The sequence below is a fragment of the Solanum tuberosum genome, unplaced genomic scaffold (genome assembly GCF_000226075.1).
Source record: "Solanum tuberosum cultivar DM 1-3 516 R44 unplaced genomic scaffold, SolTub_3.0 scf00265, whole genome shotgun sequence".
Classification (NCBI taxonomy): domain Eukaryota; kingdom Viridiplantae; phylum Streptophyta; class Magnoliopsida; order Solanales; family Solanaceae; genus Solanum; species Solanum tuberosum.
In genome coordinates, this window is record NW_006239189.1 from 114,712 (window position 1) to 126,752 (window position 12,041).

The 12,041-nt window shown below is 34.4% G+C and overlaps 1 pseudogene; it reads right to left on the bottom strand.

Moving 5' to 3' along the window:
- Positions 1-1,455: 1,455 nt before the first annotated feature.
- The window catches only part of LOC102578576 (uncharacterized), an 83,467-nt pseudogene continuing 72,881 nt past the window's right edge, over positions 1,456-12,041 (bottom strand).

Here is a 12,041-nt window from a genome sequence, read left to right on the forward strand (position 1 = left end):
ATTTTACCCCTAGGCTAAATTAAACATTCTAATTAATTAAATATTAAAGAATAACATTTTAATTATTATTTGAATTGTTAGTTATTTATTATAAAGACAATGAAAGAATCATTATATTTATTTTAATAGTATTTGACCTTTCAATTTTCCATGTGACTTTTCATGTTTCCGTAATTTTTGGGAAGGTCCAAAGATGAAAAGTTAGATTACTATTTTACCTCTAGGCTAAATTAAACATCTAATTAATTATATATTAAATAATAATATTTTAATTATTATTTGAATTGTTAGTTATTTATTATAAAGACAATGAAAGAATCATTATATTTATTTTAATAGTATTTGACCTTTCAATTTTCCATGTGACTTCTCATGTTTCCATAATTTTTGTCCTATAAATTTAACTTTTCCAAGAAAGACTTTTATTTACTACTCCTATAATTCTTGTGTGTAGGAGCTCTAAAAATGTGAAATAATGTCATAATTTGTGGTGAAAGTTGTGAGATCTCCTTATACAGTCATGAGAATAGACAAAAATTCAACTACTGCAGAGCTTGGTGTGTTAGTTTTATACGTGTTTGTAGTAATTAGAATCATAATAAGACTTTTATATCTCTTCATATAGTTGAATTGTTGTTTTGTTAGCAACTTGCTTTAATTTCAGATTTTTATTTTGTATGCTCAAATATTCAGCAAAAAAAAAAAGCCTAATTGTCTTGCTCACATGTATCTTTTTTTTTTTGTTCTTATACTTATAATTTTACATAAACATTAACTTTCATCTTTAAGAATGAATGTGATAAAATGTTTGCTTTTTTTTTTTTCCAAGTGAAACATATAACATTAGATTAATGGTGAGTAAGTTATGTATGAAGAGAAAATTAAATTCTATATAAAAATAGTAGTTATGTTCATAAATATCCTGATTTTCAAAATATAAATAATAGGACTTTTTACACCTTAGTTTTAAATATTTACAATTAACTAATTAGTTTAAAGTGCTTGTGGATAAAAATTAAATATAATATTTTGAACACATTCATTATAATTATCAGGAGATTCAAAAGGCAAAGTAAAAAAGTGGAAATGTTTTGATTTCCTTTCACTAAAAGTTAATCTTACACTATTTTGGTACAAAAAGTAAATAATCTCCTCTCAACCTTTTAATTGAAGAAACACTAATATTGCACCACGATTTGCAGAGGATTAATCTCATGCAATCTTTTTAACATTATTCTACCAACAAAAAGAAACTTTTAACACTATTGAGAAATTCAATTTAAATAGTTGTTATCTTTTCTTTTTTGCTTTACAAGCTTATTTTTTGACTTGTAAATAGAGTTTATTTAATTAACTTCTTATATTATTATCTCGGTGCATTCACTTGGAGGTCATGAAATTGGAGTGTCACAATTAGTAGTAAGACAAAGTAAGAAACCACAATTAGACATATTTTATAAAAAAAGAACTCAAATCATATTTTTTAATAGTATTTATTTTTTTAAGAAATAATATACTCATTAATACGGGTTACACGTGCAAACCCAGAAAACATATTTAGTCGTAAACTAAAATCTGTTGCTCTTTGTTTCACAGTATTGATCTGACTGTGAATTTAATTAACCCGATTCAGATGTAGTGGAAGAGCACTCTCTTCTTATAGTGTTGGATGAATGAGTAAGTGCTTAACTTTCGCTCAAGCTCCGCATCTCGTCATACTTGTCTCTTAACCCTTGAAACTTGAGTTCATCATCATCATCATGGGATCTTGATTCCAAGCTAAACTCAGGAAGGTCAAGATGATCTTCAAGAATGCTGACTACTGCAGACATGGTTGGCCTAAGTGCTGGAGATGTATTGGTACATAGAAGGGCTACGTTTATCATCCTTAGAGCCTCATCCTTCTTGAAATCTGAACTCAATGTTTCATCTACTAGTTCCATCAGTTTTCCTTCCCTTTTTAGAACAAGGGCCTGAATAAAATGCAAAGATACTAGTTCAAAAGTTTGGAAAATAGGAATTGATATCAGGGATAATGAGTTGTTACCCAATCTAGAAGGCAAACAAATTTCTCATTGGGGCGATATTTCATATTGTTCTTCCCAGCAACAATCTCTAACGCAACAACTCCAAAACTGTAGACATCTGCTTTGTAGGTTAAGTATCCCCATAGTGCATATTCAGGGGCGATATATCCTCTGCAGAACAGAGTAAAACTTTAGATTCATGCCTGTGTTATTTCTAAACGTGGCATCAACTTCATGCTTGATGTTTCAGTATATGAAGAATGGCTGATTCGGATGAGATACAAGTTAAGTTCATTGGAAGAAACTTTAAGAAACCATTTCTATCACTCAAATTGAAGTAATGCAATCAATACCAGAAATATGATCAAGCTTCCAAATGAGCCTTCTTTAAGGGAAGCCAAGCGATTATGTTCTAGTCCTTGTAACTTCACCACCTTTTTTGGTTAAGAATATGTAAACTATTGCAAGTTACCTTGTATAAGATATCGAAAATGCAAGAAAGAGAATGTAAGGGTCTTAAATGTATATATGCTGCATGTATGAAAACAACATACGGACGTACATCAATCAGTTTACGCTGCAAAGTTCTGGTGCCGTTGCAGAAAGTTATGAAATGTAGAATTAACCCTACTGTGCCGTAAGTAACAGATATATTTCTTACTCAACGAACACAAAGCATAACATGAATAAAAGAGCTTGTCAGAAAACTCACATGGTTCCAGCAATTCTAGTGCTGATATGTGTTTTATCCTCATCGTCAAGTTTGGCCAGACCAAAGTCAGAGATCTTTGGGTTTAGTTTCTTGTCAAGAAGTACATTTGTTGCTTTGATGTCCCTATGAACAATTTTTAATGACGATTCTTCGTGGAGAAAAGCTAAGCCTTTTGCTATCCCAATGCAGATTTTTTGCCTTGTTGGCCAGTCTATTCGGAGACGATGTTCTTCTGGACCTGCATTTTAATGAGAACTAAGAATCTATGCATACCTTCTCTCATTTTGAACTCTTTCATGAATTACGAACGAGCAATATTTCTTCTTATTTCATTAAGCTTATTTTCTGTTTGACTTGTAAGTTGTAACTGAAAACAATGAGCAAGGATAGTAAATTACCAAATAAAGCACGGGCGAGGCTATTGTTCTCCAAGTACTCATACACCAATAGAAGTTGATTTCCTTCAGCACAACATCCATATAGTTTGACAAGATTTGGGTGGTGTAAACTAGAGATCATACCTATCTCATTTACAAACTCGCGGTTCCCTTGTTTTGATTTGGATGAAAGCTGCTTAACAGCAATGACTGTACCATCCAGTAGTGTACCCTGCTTATTAATTAAAAACAAAGAAGAAATAAACAGGTCATGGCTGTCTATACATGCATAACATCCACTTCTAGATGTTGTAGCTAAACGAAAAAGGGTCAAGGTAAATGGTTGTAGTGTGCCCTGCAGTGGACGGAGGACCTATAATAACATCAATTGAACCCATCCTTTTCATTTGTACTGTAGTAATATGTGAAAAAACTTTAAAATTATACTCCATCCATTTCAATTTATTTGTCTTACTTTCCTTTTTGGTCAGTTTCAAAAACAATATATATCTTCCCTTTTTTTGGCAACTCTTTAAAATCTTGGATTTTCCTCTGCTTGCATGTGTAAGTAAATGACTGCATGGGATGAGGCATTGGTATGTGGAGAGAGAAAGAGCAGAAAGCTTGTGAGTGATCAGATTGAGATGCACCTTGTAGACGGAGCCAAAACCACCTTCCCCCAATTTTATTTGCAGCATCAAAGTTGTTTGTCGCGGCTTTGATTTGTCTGATGGTAAATACACCAGTCAGTAGATCCAGTCCTCTTAATTCTGTACATTTGCAGTAAAAAAAAACCATTTAAAATGTGTGACACTTCCATATAATGTGGAAAATCATGTACTTGTATGAAATGCGCATCTCCATAATGTTCTTGTTTTCAAAATCCATCATTTTATTTTGATAAGAACTTTTCAGGAAATCATGGAGAACACAATACAGTAAGTTCTATCTATTTAAGAAATAAGACACAAAATAGGCTGGTACTGTAGCATCACCTTCTTCCTTTGATATACTGTTTCTGCTTCTCCTCCAAGCAACAAAGAATATTGTAAAAAGGAGAACTAATGAGGACGCCACTACTCCAGCAATGATGTGAGCCATCTTTTTGTGATTTGAAGGGGGCTTGAAATCTATGATATAGAAAAAGGAAGAGGAAGAGTGTAAAATGCACTTACATTTGTTTTTATGCTTTTAATCTTAAAGTGATTTGAGGAAAAAGATGAAGTTTTTTCTCTAGGCTCTCTGAGAATAATTAACATGTGGAAGCAGTATCATAATTTCTTCATGTAAAAGGTCACCAAGGTAATAGAATAAAGTGTAGAGAGTCTGTGAAAGAGAAATAAGTGAAACAAAGGGTAATAGTAGTGTTACTAGCTTCAAAAGAGATGGCAGAAACTAAAGGGCCATAGCTTCCTCTTCTAGGGACAGCTGTTGTTCCTTTCCCAGCATACTGAAAACGCACTTCTAGAATGCCATCTTCTACAGATGCATTGAACTTTCTTGTCAAAGCTGTATCAACTCCTCCAGCAGTAGTTCTAATGTCAAAATCTTTGAGCTTCCTTTCACCCTGCATCCAGTTATATTGTTAGCGAACTGCCCCTAAACCTTGACTCAATACTCAGATTTATATTTAATTGACCTAAATATAGACATCAAACATCCGTTTTCCGAGACTCTGGAAAGATCGGTTATCTCTTATAACAATCTCTGCAAAGTGCAGTGTCACAGTGTAGTTTCCATTTGCTAAACAACGTCCATAGTAAGTTAGAGATAAAGCTGAGAGCCGAGCTGTCGTGTATAGTTCAGAATTGTGTCCCTTAATGGAAGATACGTTAGTTGCCTTGTACTTGTACGATGTTATGTTAACATACCAGAAGTCCCCGGTGTTGCTGGATCCCCAGCTCTCTTTCCTGTTGACAAACTTTGCAGCACCTGCGGAATCTTCATCTGCTTCGTAAGTCGTGTCCCCTATTGTCACATTCTCTCCACCACAATTTATGTGCACTGAATACCAATCTGTATATAATTAAAACAATTATCCAACATTGCCTTTATGTAACATGACACAGTAAGAAACAAAATTGTCAAGCGCTCTCTTTCTCCTTTATCAACAAGAATTTGATGTACTGTATATTTAAAAGAAGCAGTAGAGTATATGAGAACAAAATCTTAGATAGAGAGAAAATGAATCATAGTCTTGTAGAAAGATAAACTTACTCTTTGAACAAGTTAACAAGCATTTCCCAAGTTCTCTGTATCAAGTTGGAAAGAGGGTCAGAAGGCATGAACCAGTTGATAATTCTCTAAAGAGAAAAACTATGCATCAAGTGTCTTATAAGACAAGTTAAATAACTTACGACTTTTTTGTTGAGTTATAGCTTTTGAACAAGTTTCTGATAAGAAGAAGGAAATGTAGCTTAGAGATAACGACAGATGGTGTCCCAATAACAAAAATGAGTGGGAAGAAGACCAAGGTTCAAGGATCATACAGGGGTTTCCCGACAAGTAGTTGGCACGGAGCTTTCGTTGAAATTGTTGTAAGATAGATCTATGAAACTTCAAATGGTGCATAGCAAAATCAACAAGTGTGTTGCACAAAAAGAAATTCTTTTAGGGATACTATATGTATGAAAAATTGGCATTTATGGGCTATATGCCCTTAGAATCTTAAGTTCTTGTGATGAAGAGAATCTAGCATTCTCATGGCATGAGTAGGTTATAAGCAAAACCATGCTAATCCAAAGTAATAAACTTACTAGTCGGGATTTCTATTTTCGATCCAATCTTGAATTGGTCCAGTAAGTCTATTGCTTGTCAGGTACCTTGTGAAGCAAAATCTTTAATTCAACAGATATCAATTTGAACAAAAAACTTCAAAATAAATGAATCAAGCTCTAAATAACCTATAAAATGTCAGAAACTAAAATTTCTTTGCATTAAATGTGATTGAAGACTCGGCTCATTGACATCAAGTCTCAGGTATAAATTTTATCCTATGTATTTCAATGAAGGAGAAGAAATTGGCTTTGTTGAGAATTTACGACCGGCATATAGTCAGGCAAGCTAAAAGAAGAATTTAGAGTATGATAAATTTGTCACTTACAAGTTCTTCAGTTTGTCCAGGCGCTCCAGATCCAGCGGGATTGGTCCTTCAAGCCTGTTGAAGCTTAGATCTCTGCCCAAAAAGAACCATATTCAAACCAGAAAAAAATACTATACCAACTTGAGACCTATAGCATGGAGAATATTTTAAAGATTATGTAATGAAAGAATTTTGGCTAGGTTGAAATTCCCCTCCTCCTGTTTCCTAGTCTAAACACTGAGCAGAATTCGTGACAATAATCAAGAAGGCCTCATACATAAATTCGGTTAAACAGCAGTGTATGGAAGGGAGAAAGTAAAGGATATCAAAAAAGAAAGAAACAAATCAGAGGGAAGGCAAACTTACAGACTTTTCAATTGAGACATATTAGCTATGTAAGAAGGAATCTGCCCTGATAAATTGCAGCTCCTCAACATCCTGCAGTCACAAATTAGTTTCAGGAAAGAGAACACTTTCAACAACTATGGAACCATTAATGTATAAAAGCAAATCCAAGAGAATTACTTACAATTTAGTTAGGCCTGTCATGTTCTCTAGTGGCGGAAATTTTGACGCACTTCCAGTCAAGTCACTGATTCTTCTGTAAAGACATCATATTAATATAAAATCCCAACCAAATAAAAGGGGACACCATAATAAGCAACTAAAGAAAGTATGCAACCTAGAAAACAACTCACAATTCCTTCATTCCAAAAAAGACAGAAATGCTTGGTGGTACAGGTCCTTCAAAACCCGAAGCTAGAATCTCTCTGTAAACCAAGCATGAAGTTTGATTTAATTTAAATCTAAGTAGAAAATACTAGCTTTTACACATCAAATGGTGTGAAAATGCTCACAATGCCGTAAGGTTTTTCAAACTCTCAAAGCTAGGAAATATTCCGGTGAAGTTGTTACCGCTCAGCCTACTGCATTGATGCCAAAAGGGAAAGAAGGAGACTTCAGACAAACAGGAATGCAATAGGACCTAGAGGGCATTATATTGAAAGTATATTCAGAGGTACTCACAGTTCTTTTAATTTTGTGAGTTTATTGATTTCCTCAGGCAACTTACCTGTGAGATTATTAAAACTAAGAGTGCTGCACAAAGCAAAAGGCAACTAACTGGTCAAGATATTCTAAAACCATTCATTTTTCATCTAAAGGAGGCTAGTTAGGAAGGCCTTACAGATTCTGCAGATTAACCATATTTCCGAGTTCTTTTGGAATAGTTCCATCAAATATGTTATTTTCCAAACTCCTGAAAGTTTCGCAGTCCATCTCAATAAATGTTAAAAAAAAAGACTACTTATCCTCATGAGTGTGCTGAAATCCAAGAGAACATACATATAAAGTAGTGTAGTCATGTTTCCCAAGTATTTAGGAATCGGCCCAGAGAGTCGATTCACCATAACAGACCTGAAAACCATGAATTATTGGATAGTTTAAATTAAAGGGACCTTTTGTATGTAATGTCTAAAGTATAAAGTGCAATTCAAGTGCAGCTCACATATATTCCAGTTTGATAGATGCCCATTCAGGGGGAATAGTACCACTCAAATAGTTGCGCGAGACATCACTGCAGGACAGATGTTGAACAATATATTTCTCAGGCAAAGGATAATCATAATGATTATCTGGTTTAAAAAAAAAAAAAAAAAACTCCTAAGAGTTTGAAAATACAGATCCAACTTCCAAGTCAGTTAAACAGTACATTGTCTTGAGGTAAGGTAACTTGACCAGGGAGGGAGGGAGAACACCTGCAAGATCTTGTCCTTTGAGTAATCTGTTAACATTATAAGAAGAGTTAACATTATAATTTGAAATCCTGTTGCTTTACATTATCCAAATATGAAAGCAAAGATTGTTTATTAGTTCAAAATTTTCATATCCCAGTGTAGTAATCAAACTGGTTCCAGATAAATAAACAGTGTTTTGACATAGAGGAAGAAATATATATAGTGTGTCATGTAAATAAAGTTCATTTCATTGGAATTTTTTCTGTTTTACCTTGGAGGATTATTATATAGTGTTTAGGGGTATAGTATAAAAGCAGGAGCCTATGCTACTCATAGCAGGCGTTCAATGTTTTCCTGATATTTTTATTTTTTTTGCATTAGAAGTAGATAAATATGTATAATTTTTTGTTAAAGCAACTGATTTGAAGTAAGAATTTTTCTTTTTTTAAAATTTTTACCCTCCCTAGAACTCCCACCTTTTCCTTGCTCCTGGCTCAAACTCACAACCATAGAGTTGGAGGTGGAGGGTGCTTACCATCCCTCTTGTCGGAATAAGAGTTGGAATTCATCTTTTGGTGGGAAATATCTATTTTTTGGAAAGAAAGCATTTTTCTAATACCAAAAACATTGGGGCAAATAAGAACAGGAAGAAGCTCACATGATTTGTACATGACAGAAACCATCAGGGGTAGAGCAATTGCAGGTTACATTGTTGACATACGTCGATGTACTGTCAATTTTTGGTGTAGTCCAATTTGTGTTGACCATTACAAGGATTTCAAATCAAAATCCCAGTCCTTTTTACCCAACTGCTCCGCTATTTCTATAAGAGCATTCTCTGCAAAAACCATAAAAAGTTGTATACAACAACTCATAAAAAATGGATTTTTTCTGTAAAGATTCAAACTTTATATGCGAAGAATGAGAAAGATTACTTTCATGTTGAGGAAGAAGACGACTGTAATTTTGTGCCTCAATGGTTTGTACTAGAAAGCAGAGGACTAAGAAAAGCAGAAAAGAAGAAATACTGAAATCATATAATGCTGACATTTTCTTTAATGCTCAAACTTGCAAAGTTTCATTATGTTTTATAGAGGAACGTGATAGATATGGCCTCTCACCCTAATTACTCGTTCACTTTTTAATTGACATATCTAAACCAATGATTGACCTTACTATTTTACCCTATTAATTATGAAATACATGAATTTAAAACTTTAAATATTTAATAAGTTTTATTTTTTTCGAAGTAATTAATTGAGGGTATAAAAGGTAAAAAATAATAATTTATTCTTTCTTGATTTGTCAAAATGGACAAGTAATTAGGGATAACTCAAAAAGAAAAAATGGACAAGTAATTAAAGACAAAATATATTAGTACTACATGCCGACAAAATAGTCCAATGTCTCCATAATCTATTACCGAATTTCCAACTAAGCCACTCAAATATTTAGTGGTCTAAAATTCATTAAATAGTCCATGTGTTAATTTTCAATTAGAGGTTATATAATTAATCCAACTTTTTCAAAATGAAATTATTCTTGATATCACAAAATCACCATATACATTTCATGATTTCTTCAGACTTTTTCCAAAGTTCTTTAATGGTAGTCTCTAAAATTGTCTTCAGGAGTACCAAATCAATTTGTAGCTATTGATTTATACTTAGTTAATCATTTGCTAATCATTTTTCACAACAATCATCTAAATCACAATAATTTTTCAATTTTGAAGCTAAAAATGGAGTTCAAGTGTGAAGTGTCATCATGTCTATTTTTGGGTCGTGACAAAGGATAGCTTCTCCCATGATAAGACAAGATATGATGAAATTTCAGGTTACCAAGGACATGACCTTAGATAGGAGGGTGTACGTGGAGGACGTATTAGGATAGAATTTAGAAGGTTAGTAGGTAATGTAATGTTGTCTTGTGGTTGGGGTTTGACATGGTGCTAGGTATATCATTGTAGTTCTTTTTTTTTTCTTTTTTTCTTTTTTTTTTATCATTGTTTATTATTGTTTTCAATATTTAATCTATCCTAGCATGTTGTTTATTGTGTTTCAATTATCACATTATATAATTGATGTTTTTGTCTCCTTTCTGGTAGACTTTGCATTGTTTTATTTCTTGTTACAGTTTGCTATATTTTCTTCACTGCCTCATTCTTCTTTATACTTGGATTTGTTGTACTTGAGTCAAGGAACTTTCGGAAACAATCGTTCTACCTTCACGAGGAAATGTTAAGATTTGCGTATATTTTACCCTCCCCAAATTTCATTAGGTATGTTATTGATATCAAAATTAAACGATCCTTAATGTATGAAAAAATGTTATCATTTTTGTCACGCCCCGAGCCTACACCCTGGGCGGGACCGGCACTCGGAGACCATTGCTAGCCCCAAGCGAACCCTTGGCCTGGCTTTCTTAACTCAGCGGAAACTTAACTCAACAGCACAACTCAATGCAATGAAAAGGTTATAAAACAACCAACTGATGCATAACATGCCAAAAGGCAACTCGAGTCTCAAAATAGAATATTTACATATATATACATAGATGAGAGACTCAATACTAACTGACTGACTGTCTATGAAGCCTCTAAAAATCGGAGATGGATGTTAGGACAGACCCCGCAACACCCTAATAGAACAAAACTAAGAACACAAAATAATTGAGTCCTCCGGAATGCAAGGAGGCTCACCATTGACTCTGGAGTACTCAGCTGGATCAACGACGTGCTGGATGCTGATCCTGGGTACCTGAGTCTGCATAGTCATAAGATGCAGGCCAACTGGCATCAGTATATGGAATGTACAAGTATGCGAGCTGGAAACTCAACTCAACCTGACTGACTTCTTTCAATATAAGGCAATTTAAAACAAGTGCGATATAAAGAAAGACTGTTTAAAACATGTTATAAACTCTGTGTGTATGCAAAGATACAATAAGCCTGAGATGTATATAGAAATACAAATGAACTGATGTATATACAAATACAATACTCTTTGTGTATAAAAATACAATAACTGCTGTGGGAGTTTCTCTAACCGACAACCATCACATGAAGCTATAGTGATGATACAGCGATCGACCTCACGCTGCCAGAGCATCTTATACCCGGCCAAAGATATAAGACCTGAACTGCCTAATGGATCCACTAGTCTATCTGGAAAAAGATTCATCTAAAAAGTATGATCATTTTCTACCCATGGTGGCTAACATGGTTCTAGGGGGGCTGTGGGTTTCCTTGAACGCTCCCCCAACTCGGTGCTCGATACTACTCCCAAAAATGTACTTGCTCTTATGTTTTTAAAACATATACTTCCTGCTGAATGAGATAATTACTCAAAAACTAGCCCGAAGGCTCTTTGGAAATTTTAGTTTCCAACCTTGTCTAAATGTAAAAACATTTCTTTAAAACTTCTTTGGGAATACATAGTTCCCTAATAACTTTGAGAAATGAACTCAACTTGAAACTCTGGACTCTTTACTCTTTACTTGACTTGCAACTTGAGCCTTAGAATGAAGTGAAAACGTTCAATAAAGACTTTTGAACAACTTTGAAAACTTGCTTGAACTAATTTCTTAACTTTGCTTGACTTGACTCTAACTTCTCTTTAACTTGATACTAACTCGCCTTGAATTGAATTATGGATTCAAGATATATAATCACATGTTATGGATGAGTTCTTGACATTTAAACGCAACTTGAAGTGTTGAAAACAACTAGGAAACATGGGTATAATACCTAGGAGCATGCACGAGGAAGTGTGAAAAGAATGGGGGAACTTGGCATCCTTGGCGCTCTGCAAGGCGCGGAGCGCCAGCCCCAAAACTTCAGAGGGGGCCTGCTGGCGCTCTGAGAGGCGCACCACCCCCAAGGGGGAAACTTCAGAATCCCTTTTGGGGGGCGCTGGCAGGCGCGACGCGCCAACCCCTTGCCCAGAAAACTCGACTTTCTCACCTTGTTTTACCAACTCTAAACCACCCTTACTTCAAGGGTTTTAACCCCAAACAATAAGGGTCATAAAATCCCTCAACATACCATAGATTCAGCTCAAAACACAACCAAAAACATGCCCAAAACAACAAGGGACTTCAACAACA